This window comes from Peromyscus leucopus, chromosome 17 (assembly GCF_004664715.2).
Source record: "Peromyscus leucopus breed LL Stock chromosome 17, UCI_PerLeu_2.1, whole genome shotgun sequence".
Taxonomy (NCBI): domain Eukaryota; kingdom Metazoa; phylum Chordata; class Mammalia; order Rodentia; family Cricetidae; genus Peromyscus; species Peromyscus leucopus.
Genome location: NC_051077.1, coordinates 31,431,783 through 31,446,023, shown reverse-complemented (window position 1 = coordinate 31,446,023; position 14,241 = coordinate 31,431,783).

The following is a 14,241-nucleotide window of genomic DNA, read 5'->3' as shown; positions in this document are numbered from 1 at the left end:
CCAGCCAGGGCTACATAGTGAGATGTATCTTTTTTTTTTTTTTTTTTTTTTTTTTTTTTTTTTTTTTAAAGTGCACATATGAAAAAAGAAATTCCTGCTACTGCTAAATAAAATTTAAGGACAAGAAAGGCCTATTTTGGACTGTGTTCCTGAATGAGCCTGTAACAGAGCAAATCAAGCTGTAGTTATTTGTATTCAACACCGTGTAATCAAATTGAAACTTAAAAACAAAACAACAACAAGAGAAAAGTAGGACAATCCTTCAGAAGAGCCAGTTGTCCAAAGTGACCAGAGATTAACAGCAACCCATCCAAAAGGGGTCCGTTTGAGCTGGCGTGAGGAGAAAGTTCCCTCTGCGTTAGCCCGAGTGTGATGAGGAAGTGACCTGAAGTAACCTGCTGCTCACTTATCTGTGTGCAATCCTGCTTCCTTGTTCTTGTTCAAACTGCCTTACAAAATCTACTCCCAACAGCACGTCCTTCAGCGGCCTCGATTGCCAGGTTGATGAACCACTTACAAACTCCAGCTGGACCATTCAAAACTCATTTTCTTGAAATTCTGCTCTCTGATACCACTGAACAATGCACAGTGCTAGTGAAAATATTTTATTTTCCTAATAGATGAAATGGAAAAGGTAAAATCTTAATTCTAGGGTTGTGTGATAATTAAATGAAATCAATATACTTTAAATATATAATATATGAAAGGATACTTGGTTGAAGTTTCTTGTTGGTGTCATTATGAACTAAGGTTATGGATCTCCGTCCCTCTAAAAGGAAGTCTATTAGCTACTGTATCAACCTTTTTCTTGAGGGAGACTACAAGGTTCATGACAACTGGATTTTATGATCAAATGTTTGGGGTAAGAGTTCCTTATTCCCAGCCCATTTTTAAGCCCCTAAATAAAAAGAGAGTAAGGGATGAAACACTCAAAATTTTCAGTTGATTTCCCTTCACTTCTTGTATCCAGTTTATGTGTGTGCCCTGGCCAGTGTCACAGCCAGCAACACAGAATCTCTAGGAGTTTTAGTAGAGGAAAATTAGCATAGGAAAATGCTGTGGGATGATCCTTCTGTACACTGTGAGTCTGTATTACTCTCATTGATTGATAATACAGCTTTTTGGCCAATGGCAAGGCAGGATAAGGCTTGGCAGTACAATCAAACTGAGGACTCGGATAAAGAGGGGCAGCGTTGGGGGAGAGATGTGAGTGAGCCACCCAAGAAGCGAGATGCCAGAAGACCAAAAAAGCCACAGCCACGTGGCAATACATACATTAATAGAAATGGGTTAATTTAAATGTAAGAGGTAGCTAATAATAAGCCTGAGTTATTAGCCACGAAGTTAGTCGTTAATTAATTTTGTAATTAATATAAGCTTTTGCGTATTTATTTGGGACCGGGCGGTCGGGACAGAAAACTCTGCCTCCGTTTGCAGGAAAATTATCATAAGAGACTGACTAAAAATGTGTTGGAAGAAGCCAAAGGACAAAACTGAGACCGCAGAGATTCCTAAGTACTGCAAATAACCATGCTTAGGCTGCACAATGGAAGGAGAGCGATGCTGTCTTAGATCTGTGATTCTCTGTTACTGTGGCTTACTGCCGCCACACAGCTGGGGCATCAACTCTCAGGCAGCCGAGAAGCTAAATTCTTTCTGATGGGGCCGGTCATGGATTCAACACAAGTGCTGCCAGCTCCAGAGCGAGGGAACGCTGGGCGGGCCTCGGGGACTGTAGGAGCATCCTTGTGTCCCGGGCCATGGAATTGTGTTCTCTGAGCAGGAAACTCAGGCTCATCTACCTTCACTCACTTGCCGCTGCTACCGCTGCCACCGCCAAGGACTTCTCCCGATGAAGACATAAAACAGGCCTCTGCCTTCTGCCCTCCCTCCCAGGCTCCCAGCCGGTCCTCCTATTGGTAGAGGCTAATTGAAAGCCAGCCAGCTGGCAAGCCTGGGGAATGTAATTTGCAGCCTGCTAGACCCCCGTGGAGAGGACCAGAGGAGCAAGAGCGGAGTGGAGAGCAGACAGACAAATAGCCAGTACAACGTGTGACTTAAACACAGATGTTTCCCATAGCACGGCTCCGTGTCTCCAGATGTTTTCTATTTGGTTTGTTTGAAGTACACTGAACATCTGCTGAGTGTTTCAAAACTTCTAATAGAACACTATCACATCACATTTAGCTATCTACCGATCAAACGTCTCTTCCTTCTGGCCATCTACTCTTTTCCTCACTGGATTTGGAGTGCGGGGGCAGGGTGGTGGTGGTGGTGGTGCAGGTTATGTCAATTCTGAAAAAAAAACAAGCAAAATGCCACTTGCAATTCACACTCCGCTTTCCAGAATACTAGGAAAATCATTCTCTCCTGACTCTTGTCCAATGGAAAGTGCTTTATAAAACGCGGGGTGCGTTCTATGTGTTGTGTGGAACAACTTTTGCTTTGTCTTTCATGAAATGACCCCCAAAAGATGCTCCCCATTTTCTCCTCAAAATTATCTATCATTACTTCTCTGAACTCACTCATGAGCCTATGGTAGGGGAGTGTGGTGGTTTGAATGAGAATAGCCCTGATAGGCTCATGTCTTTGAATGCTTGTTCCCTGGTTGGTGGAGTTGTTTTGAGAAGGATCAGGAGGTGTGGCTTTGTAGAAGAGGGTGTGCCACAGGGGTTGGGCTCTGAGGTTTCAAAAGCCCACAACAGGCCCAGATTCTTTCCCTCTGCATCCAACTGTTGGATACGATGTAAGCTCTCAGCTACTGCTCCAGCACCATTCTTGCCTGCCTGCTGCCATGCTCCCCATGGTGACCATGGACTTACCCCTGAAACTATAAGCAAATCCCTAGTTTAATGCCTTCTGTTGTAAGTTGCCTTGGTTGTAGTGTCTTAACTGCAATAGAAAAGTAACCAAGACAGGGAGGTTATAGGCCCTGGTGGAGAACCTACTCTTTTGCTAGATGGTCATATTGTCCAAGTGCCTTCTACATGCTCAGAATTATACTCATATTCTCCCAGCCTTCTCTGGGAGGCTTCTTACAGCAGTGGATGGCAGTTCATGCAGCAACCCAAAACTGGCCACAGTGCTGAGACTAAGTGATAGTGGAATGCTCAGCCCTGAGTCAAAAGCTGTACCACCTCTCCAAGGCTCAGGGGACATCTTGGAAGAGTAGGCAGAAAGAATAAAAGAGCCAGAAGATGGGGAGATATGTAGCAAAAAGAAATCTTCTTGACATGGCGTAGTCTTTAGACTCATGGACTCACTGCAGTTGTGATGGCCTGCATAAGACCTGTCTGTACAAGACGGAGTCCGTCAACATTTCATCACAGGTCAGGGAGGGGCTCATGAGGCCCCTCGTCCCTGAGGGGTTATTGGCAGTTCATGATTGCTGGAGGAGGAAGTATCACTTTCTTCAGTAGTTCAGTCACTGATAAGTTGTCCCTGCTCTGGTGGACAATATCCCACCCATATTCAGGCAAGGAACTCTAATTAAACCCAGTGGTCCACACACAAGGAAGGCATGGAAGAGGGAGGAAGACTTGTGGGAAGAAGAGTTTCAGTGGGAGAGGGAAGGGCCTGAGAAAGGGCAGTGGAGTGTGAAAATGACTAAACTTCAAACAACAACAACAAATCATCCTTTTTTTTTTGCCGATGATTATATATGAAGCCAGATGATCCACAATCACATAAGATGTTTATTCCATTGTGTATCTTTTGAAGTGATAGACTTGGATCTGGAGACATGAGGCTCTAAGATCAATGGGTTCTTCTTAGACTTTCTCATAGGTTCATTGAAATGGTTTTTTTCTTTATGGGTCTGAACCATGATGATGTCCGGAAGGAAAGTCCTAAGGAGGTGGAAAATAGGGGAGCATGACAGCCTAGAGCCACCCTAACACGTTCATCAGTGCTCGGGGGAAGCGATCCCTATCCTGTGGTTCATTTCACAGGTAAAGCCAGATTATATTCAACAACACGAGGAGCTGCAAAGACAGAAAGTGAAGGGAGATTTCTTATGGAAGTGGCATTCCCACATGCTTGCTATGGAGCCTCAAGCCTGCATCCTTACCTGGCTCCTCCTAAGGTCCTATGCAATGCAGGGAGCAGAGACAGGGGTGGTGTGTGGTCAACAGGTGCAGCCGTATGTGAGGGCTCCCATGGATGGACTTCCTAGATATGCTATAGTCATGCTTCATCGTTTTCCCATTTTAATTCTTGTGGGATAAACAACCTTGTGTTATCTCCTTTTTAGAAACAGGCAACGGGAGATCTCACATCTGGCAAGTAACAGAGTGGGATTCAATGTCTGTCTACTATATTCACATGCTCTTATTGGCTAACACATGAGGCCTGTCCCTCCTACAGCAAGAAATAGAGACAAGTCATGCCCCTGGTCAACTTCCATGCACCAGGCATGATGCAACCAACTAGTACACACGTTGAATACATTTCCCTAAGCAACCTGAGTGGTCTTCTGTTTCAGAGAAACGTAAAGTCTAACATCACAAATCTGTAGAAACAGAGGGTTTAAATACAAGTTTGACTTTCTCCCACGTCATCTTTCCATGGCATCTGTTAATCTATCCTGGAATTTAAGGTGTAAGCATCTAAAATCCAGGAAGATTGATGACAGGACAAGAGCCAGTATGTAGTAACAGAGAGGAGAAGGGTGGGGACTGGGGTGATGATACACTTGCATGGTTATTTGACTTTTTGTGGCCTCTGTGTCTCCAAGAAGTCCAGAGAGGCCCAGTCCACTGTTATTTTTTCCAGCACTCAGAAGAACCCTGAATATTTGAACCCAGTCAAATGACTCCACTGATCTCCCCACAGTGGACACTTTGACTGTGATACTTCTTCTCACCACCTACACCCTAATTTGAGGGACTGGCTCCACAGAACAAGCTCCATTCATGATAGACACAAGGTTGTCCTTTTGGGTGCAGCCAGGGAGGACCCAAGGCAATCCCTAGAGACTCACTGCATCACTTTGCACCCAGCAGATGGTCCATAAACAACTCTTGGGCATCTGAAAAACGCACCTTAGCTTGGTTTTGTTTTTTAATCCCCAGCATCTTAGGAAAAGCGTTGCCACTGAGGCTAATGTCGTGGGATCACACTAGATTTGCGAGCAACCCCATGAGCAGTCTCAGAGTTGGTGTCATTAAATGGAATAAAGGGTGAAGATAACAGATACATCAACATTTTAAAAAAAATGTTTGCATCCTGAGATGATGTTTTCTCCCTATGGCTTGTAGTCATGTCCTTACCCTTTTTTACCCTGCTGTCCCTTGACAAAGACAGAAAAAAAAGAGAGCTTGTATTGTTGGAAAACTGCCAGCTAGAAATTCCTTCTAGCTCTGTTTTGCCCTCTCAACCTAGATCCACTCACGGGTCAAAGTGAGACACATTGATGCCAAACAGCTCAGGAATGGAAGAAGGGGGATAGGATAGGCAGGGAAGAGGAGGGAAAGAGAGGGGGGATGTCAGTTTTAGTTGAAGGTCATAACTAAATGAAGGTACTGTCGGAGAACATCACCTACAGAAAATGCTTTTGTTGGTCCACATGGTTTGTGAAAAGCACCCAGGAAGTAGCACATTCTGAGGATGGAAAGCACAGGGCTTCCCCTTTCACGCTGTCGACAGATTTTGCATCCACCATCTTTCAAACAGGGACTCAAAGAAGCAATAGCAAGGCTGCTGCCCTTCCTCCATTGTGGAACGTGCATGCAGATCATTGAAGACATTTGAAAGAAGACGTGCCTCCTGATGATTTGTTGGAGAGTCCAGCAACAGACTGCCTTGTAATTCTCAGTGGACTCTGCAGACACTTAGAGATGTCACTTTCCTGCCTTACATGTGAGTTCCTCTTTCACATGTGGAACAGCAAAGGCTGCCACACAAATAACCTTCCCCGCAGCCTTGAAGTCTTCAGCTCCAAGTGGACTGAGCAGGTGGGCTGTGTGTGACTCTCCCGCTGAGCTCTACAGCCTGTACTCTCAATGGCTGGAAGATTCTAGTTGGCTTGGGAATCTACCCAGAAACCTGGAAAACTAGCTCTGTCCCCCAACTTTTCCTGTGTTTTATGTGATGCATAGGACAGAAGTTATAATTTAAAAAGAAAACTACACAGAGGCATCAGACCAGCATGGAAAGTTTAGTGATAAGAAACCTCACACAACGACATGACCAGTGAGACTCCTGAGGCCACTTGGGATGGAGAATCTTCACATAACCAGGATTGTTGATCTAGCAAAGCCAAAGAAATTTTCCTCTGGGTTTGAGTTCTATACCCACATATTGTCACTGTGTTCATCTAACCAATGATAGATTCCTCAAGAGGAAAAAAAAATGCAGCCGATTGGGATGACTAGTATGCTGATCTCAAGTTCTACTTCCTCCTGGATTTTAATTACAGAATTGATCATTGGCAAAAAAAAAAAAAAAAAAACAAAAAAAAAACACAAAAACAATTCCATCAAAGTCTCTGCTTTGGGCCTGAAGACTGCTATCATTACTAGAGCATCTCCAACCAAGACAGCAATGTCCAACCACTTACACAACGGAAGCCTGTTGACTGATTGGTTAGCACATTACCTCGGATTGGATGGTGAGAGCTCAAACCACCAGGGTCTCTATGCAGAAAAAGCACATTAAAGGATTTGTGCAGAGTGCAAACTCATCTGAAGGCCAGCTACCAGCTCCTCACGCTACTTCAGAATTCAGTGTTCTGACTTCAGGAGCACGGTGTGCACTGCTTCTTATTTAGAAGCATGGTGTGCCAGGTAAGCTGACTGTCAGGTCATGCCTGTATTTTCTCCTACAGGGGACCACTTAACTGGCACACACAGGGACCTGAGTTCTAATCCCAGAACCTAAATTTAAAAAGTTGGGTATGGTGGCTCACATTTGTAATCCCAGCGCTGACAGAGTGAAGACAAATGTATTCCTAGAGTTTGCCAGCCAGCCTAACCTGCCTGGCAACACTAGAGACATTGCCTCAGAGAGAGACAGAGACAGAGACAGAGACAGAGAGGAGAGGGAGAGAAAAGAAGAGAGATAGATGGTTCCTGAAAAATGATAACCAAGGTTGTCCTCTGCTCCCAACACACACACACACACACACACACACACACACACACACACACACACACACACACACACACACACACACACACACACACACAACCTCTGCTTCCACGAAATCAACAAAACAAAGGTCCCTGGTGCTTGCCATACCTGTAAAAGTAGCAGGGCATAGTCTAGTCACACCCTGGAGCCAGAGCAGCCAGAAGACACTGCAGTCCCTTCAAGGAGAGAAGATGGATCTTAACGCCATCATCAGCGAACGAATTCTCCAAGTTTCCCTTGAGCACAGCCTTTGTTTCCAACATCTGATGCGCATATTTACTGTCAGCTCTCCGACATTTTCTGAAAATATCAGGAATCATCTCTAGCCTAAGTTCTTTGTCACCTCCCACTGCTCTCAAGGCTTTCCAAAGCCTTGTCCCTAGAGACAAGGCTCTGTGACCCAGAGATCACTGTCAGCCCCGGGGGTAGAGCGATTTGGTACCTAACACGGAGGAGTCTGCTAAGCATCCTCTATTTGTAGTTCTGCCTGTCACCGGATCGACACCTTCTCGGAAAACAGTCTGCAAATACTCCCTCCACACAAGAAAAATGAAATCAGACATTAGGCCCCCAGGAAGCAAGGTTCCCACATTACTACTTCATGTGCACCTGTACACTCAGTCTCTTCCCCGCTGGTTCCCCCACCCCGGGTCTACAGTGGACCATATATTTATTTGCTGACTGCAATTCTCTCAGTTCTGATTCCACAGTCCTCCCTCTCTTGGTATTAGAAGCTGTATAAACAATCTTATCTTTTGGCTGCAACTCTTCCAAAAGCAAACACCTAAACTCTTTTCCTTTTTCGTCACCGCTGGCTCCCTAGACTGTGCTGCATTGTGTCAACTTCCCAGGCTATTCTGCAGGGCACTGTACGGCTCATGGAAAAATACAGTGTGGTAGGGTAGGCTTGCTAATCCCGCGGCATGACTGGGGTGTGTGGGGTCACGAAGTTTGTGGTGTTAACTAAGGTTAAGGCCAACTGTACTTTGTGCCGCCGCTCCTTTGGAACACAAAGGCGGGCAGATACCATTTTCACACGCCAGCTTCAAGTCTGACACCTGGGAGGCAAGTTGGGTGTAGTCTAGGAGGATCTGCTGAATCAACAAGTTAACAACTATTCACACAGGCAGGCACTGCTTCTCAGAGCAGGACCTGAAATCAGGAAGAAAAGAAACCCTTCACAGTTCTTCATTCCTCTTGCAATGAACAGATTGCCCCATTTAAACCAAGTTGAATTGGTTCTCTTTTTCAAACCTTCCAGAGAACTCCTAACTGCCCTTGGTAGAGGTCCTTCCTGGGCAATTTAAATCCAGTTCACTTACATCTTCAAATCTGATCAGCATGTACTAAGCCCAAACATGGAGCTCGTTTTCCAAGATCATTTCTTAAGTGAGTGAGTGAGTGAAGAAATCGCACGTCCATTCCTGACTCCCGGATCCCCTTCCAAATCTTTGGTCATGATATTAGAGTGAACTCCAGATTTTATTTCCTGTATACTCCCACCCTCCCGTAGCCCTTTTCTCTGAGGTGAATTTCTTTCTTTTTGCACAGATGGGAAGGGCCTTCCCATTCTGTGTTGGGAAACAAGTCCCCCAGCACTACAGCTTTTTTCCCCTGGGTTACATGGCCTCAGGTTCACCCATCACCCATTCAGCTCTCCTTTGTTCTCTTGAAGAGTTTGATCCTCCAACCAACAGAGCTGGCTGTACCAGATGTGGGCTAGCCTGAACACCAAGAGGTCCTTGAGCAGGCAGTAGAACAAAGCCTGGGAACACAGTGCTGGGGTGTGGTGCTTTTGTGTGTGCACAGTGTGAGGGAGCCCGGTGGCTGCACAGGGCTTTGAATCCTTGTCAAGAGCACACACATTGGCCCTCTCAGCCAGGAGTGTCACCCTCAAGCTAGAGAGTGGACTGAAAGTGAACTGTGGAAAAAAGAGACTCAGAAATAGGGGGAGGAAATGGGGAGGAGAAAAGGAGAAAGGGGAGAGAGAGAGAAAAAGAATTAACTACACAGGAGAATATGATCAAAGCATATTATATGCTTATGCATAATAGTGCAAGGGAACCCGTTACTTTGTACAACTAATATGCCCTAATCAAAAGTAAGTTAAGGGTTTGGAAAGATGGCTTAGCAGTTATGGGCACTTGCTGCTTTTCAAAGGATATGCGTTCAGATCCCAGCATCTACCCTAGACAGATCATAATGGCCTGCCACTCCAGCTCTGGGGGATAGGCCTCTTCAGGCATCCATACACATGTGGCATCTACTCCCAGACACACACACACACACACACACACACACACACACACATGAGTAAAAGCAAAATATTTTTTTAAATATATGTATATATAAAACTGTGTAAGAATCATGGCATGGTGGTTCAAACTCATAACTCCAGCTCTTTGGGGACTAAGCCAGTAAGAACCAGAGTTCAAGGCTAATCTGGGCTATTACATAGTAAAATCCTGTCCAAAAAGAAATCACACCCATAACAGAGAGAAATTAGTATGAATTTGTCACATATATTAATATATGGGAAGACATAATCTCTCCAGGGCCAGGTGAATGGGGCCTTCTTTCAGTTACTTTTCTCTTTGCCGTAATAAAAACCTTTCAGGAAAGCAATTTAAAAAGGAAAGGGTTATCTTAGCTCCCACAGTTCAGGGGATACAGACTCTGTGGGGAAGGCAGGGTGGCTGAGGCAGAAGGTACCTCCTCAATGCTAGGACTTCAGACACGTGCTGCTGGGACTGGGCTTCAGATGGGTGCTGGGGATCCGAACTCACGTCTTCATGCTTACATGGCAAGCATTTTACCAACTGCCGTATCTCCAGCCCCTAAGGCTGGGTTCTCAGTTTGAATGAAGCCTTTCCCTAGAAACAATGGCCTTTGGAAGCACCTTCTTCTCTTGGAGAAATGATAAGAGATGGAAAGAGTGGACCACTGGTGGCCATGACAAGCCAGTATCGAGTCAACTAAACTAATGTCGCTGTCTCCATCGTTCTCACTCTGGTTAGGGTTCCGGTTACGAAGTCCATGTCTTTTGTGAAGACGGTGCCAACCCTAATCTTCCCATGGAGTCCAACGATTTCTTTTTCGTACTTGGTGTGGCTGAAGTGAAACCCCAAGAAGAGGTGGGTGGCTGTGATGGTAGAAAATGAGGTGTTTGGCAATGTGTGCCTTACTGACCCCTGAAACTTCCTCCCTCACTTCCTGTTTCACTTAACTTGGCCATTTGTGTTGTTTCCTAATATGCTGCCACAGCAAATTCCTCGGGGCCTCACAGGCTTGAAGCAGCACACACCAGTTGGCTTGCCGTAAGAAGGCAGGCGTCTACAGGGGGCCATACTGTGCAAGCGATCTGTAAGCAAGGCTGCTTTCTCTCCTCTTCCAGTTCCTAGAGAACCCACTTACCCCTCCATCTGTGTGCTAGCTTTATCCTTGCTGTGAGCTAACATCTAAGGCAGGTAGGTCACTTAAGGGGCAAAGGGATTGATTTTTGGCTCATGGTTCTAGAAGGTTCGGTCCATGGTCTCTTGGCCCCAAGTGCTTGGGCAGAACCTCGTGGTGGCAGAAGCAAGCAAGAGGCTGAGAGCAAGGAAGGGATGTGGGGCCAGGCATGCCCTTCAGAGGTCCACCCTGCCAACCTTCCTCTAACCGTACCCATCTCTTGAAGTCTCCCACACATCTCAAAAGAGTAGCGCTGTTGGGGGTTAAGCATTCAGTGCTCAGCTGATATCCTCTCAGGCTCTTGCAGATACTGCTATGTATCCCGGGCTGGCATGGATTTTGAGTGAGTCCTCCCTTCTCGGCCTCCTGAGCGCTGGAATCACAGGTGTGCACCCTCATCCCTGACGAGATGATTGTATTAAATTACTAAATGTGTGGGTCATTTCATATATGAAAGTAGTACCTGGGACACTGGATACGAGCAGGGCCAAAGGACAAAAGGACATTTTTATTTCTTTATTTTTCACTCTATGATCTTGTAACATTTCATCCCGTGAACTGGTGAGGCAGGGGTTAGTGGATAGTAAGTAGGCAGGAAGAGAAAAGGGCTGGGGTGGAAACCACAAGTTGCCTTCTTACACTAACCCGAGAATGGAAGTTGAGAGGAGAAGGGGATGTAAGGGTTAAAACTGTGTAACCGGGAGCACTAAAGGTGAGAGAGACAAAGATGATTGTAGGAGAGAGGAGATAGGCCAAGGACCCTGATAAGAGATAAACAGGCTCAAAGAAGCAAGGTCAGTTACAGAAGGCTGGCTGGCCAGCTTCCATGAGACCTCGCCCACTAGGGAACTATAAGCTAGGCACCACTGTTCAGTACGTATTCTTGACTTACCGCTTCTAAGGCAGAGAGATATAACAGACTAAGCTGTGTGTAAGAAGGGTGTCTAATAAGCCTGCTCCTTTTCAGGGCAGAGACCCCGAGCAGTCAGTCCTATTATAGACAAAGCCATAACCGAACACACTGCATCCTCTACTTCCTGCTTACCAAGAGAGCAGATGAATCTCAGTGTAATTAACAGCATTTGGAACTCCTGCCAGGTCAGAGAGTTATAGCGCCGGCCAAGTGGCTAACAGCTAGCTAACAGCCAAGGTCAACGGCTAACAAGGTACAAGTCAGAAATGGGCAGAGAGAGGCTTCAGCTACCCTTAACGGGGTGGGCAGAGCATGGACAGCACATGCTCACCTTCCTGTTTGGGCCAGGGGGACAGGCATGGAATCTATGGGCCCCCTATTGGCTCATCCCATAATAACCCAGAGAATTAACCAATCTCAACATAGATTACCTCAGCATTGTCCGTTTCTGCCATTGCCCTATAAAAACCACCAAACAAAGAAATTGAACAGCCTTTCCCTCGCTTGGAAATCCCTCCCAGCTCTTGGAAATGTCCCTTGCTTTCCCTAAGTTTCTCACTTCTCTTCAATTTCCTACTTTTCTATAATAACCCTTAATAAAACTTATTTCTGCTTTGCTTACTCCCATCAAAGTCTACACCTTTAATCTTTATTGGCATGAGACAGCCAACTCCGGAGCCGTGGTCCCAGGTTTGTCTTGGATGATGGTAAGTTTCCGACATCTTAAGTCCCTGGGTCATGCTCATTTGGGCTCTGAAAGGCTCCATCTCAGAATCCTGCGTGGTAGAAAAAGTGTTCTAATCAGCAGGGCAAAGGATGCTGGGTCCATCATGGAGAGAAAAGTAAATATTTTTTTTCACAATATTTTTTAAATTGACTCATAATAATCGCCCATTTTTATGGGCTAAGATTAGTAATTTCAAAGTTACTTTAAAGTGAGGACAGGGAGAGGAAACAATAAGAAATAATGGATTGACTAACATCAGGTTACTTTAGGTTAATTTCATGGTAAGGACTAAGGTAGAGGGAACTTCATGATCATGCCAAAGAAAACTGACCTGTTGGGGAAGTTGGCCTATTATCTCTGTAATCCCTATTACTTGAAAGATCAAATAAACAGCTTTGTTTAGCTTGGTGAGGAGGTAGTGTAGTGTGAATACCTCCATTTTGATTTTTAGCCTGATCTGCGGGACTCACCTACAAGAGCATGGGCCAAGCCACGGGCTTCTGTAATTTCTACTGAAGAGCAGCACACATACTTTCACTGAGTTTATTGCTTAGTGAAGTTTCCTGAAACAGAGCTATGATCACAGCCGTTACTGTAACAGACAAGCTAATCCTGGGACAGCTAGAGGAGCACGCATGCCCTCTCTAAAAGCTCTGATGCAGCGAGAGGCGAAAAGGAAATAGGAAAAGGACCCGTTCTGAGATCAGTGGTACAGTATAATAACCAAGGAAAGAAGATGGTTCTCAAAGATCAGAACTTGAATTCCCAGAGACCGGTGTGAACAGGCTTTCATTCCCAGCTGCGTTGCTCACAGATGTGGGAAGACCACGGTCCGACCGGGGCTGACTAGAGCCCTGAGGAGGAAATCCACCAAGGAGCTTATGGGAGGGTATACTAAGAGTTCCAGGCAATGCCGCAAAAACGCTTTCTCCATTGCTACACACACTTGCCCTTTGATGTCACCGTGGGGAACACACAGGCGCACACCCGCACATGCAGGCTCGGAGCAGCTGGCCGTGGGTGGGACTTCCTGGTGACGGAGGAAAGTCATTGCTGGCTGGAAGAAAAGGGAAGGACATGCTTCTGGTGAATTTTGCTTTCTGTGGCAAAAATGTGAGGAACTTGGCAAACTTCCCGAGAAGTCTATGGTACATACTGTAATTGTAGGACAAAGTAATCCCAGCCAGACTCATGAAGTGAAAGTAAGCAGTTCTCACTCAGGGACCCTTACACAGAAAAAGGTTAGCATGAGAAAGGAAAGAGCTGATTCTATCACAGTATCTCAATAGTAAAGTAGTATGTCGATTTTGTTTAAGTATTTGGGTATTCAAATGATAATTGCTTTGACTTTTTCCCTTTGTTTAAGATATTAAATTTTAATTCATCCATCAATAATTACCAAGGAGTTAAAGCCAGATGTTCATTTGGATATAGAAATTTCAAGAAACGACATTTTAAATCTGCAATAAATGCCTCTCTTTCATTCCGCCTTCAGGATCTACGTATCAGCCAATGATGCATATTTAAAAGATAAATATCGGGCTTCCATTTTTTCATCCTGAACCGTGTAAACGTGCACTGAAAGGTGCTATAAGGTACCTTGATCTTCTCACTATATTTACTTACTGTATACCCTCAATTACTTGATCACTATAGAGCCAAAGGTCTGGCATGCTCAAGCTGATACACTAGGAAAAGTTAACTGAAATCATCTTGGTTGTATTTGCTGTTATAAAATTCACTTTTTGGAGATGGAGTTGTGAGTATATTTTTCAGATTATAGTTTGATTAGAACATTTCTCCCCTCTCACTTTTAATAACTTTTTATTTACTCTGTTATATAATGTATATTTACCATGACCATCCTCACCTCCGTCCCCATCCCATTAGAGGGAGGTCATGAAGGATGGTCATGGTAAATATACATTATATAACAGAGTAAACAAAAAAAGATGGACGAGGCTATGCCCGCCTAGCTCACACTACAGCACAGTCATCTTCCAGCTCTTCCAGCTTCCAT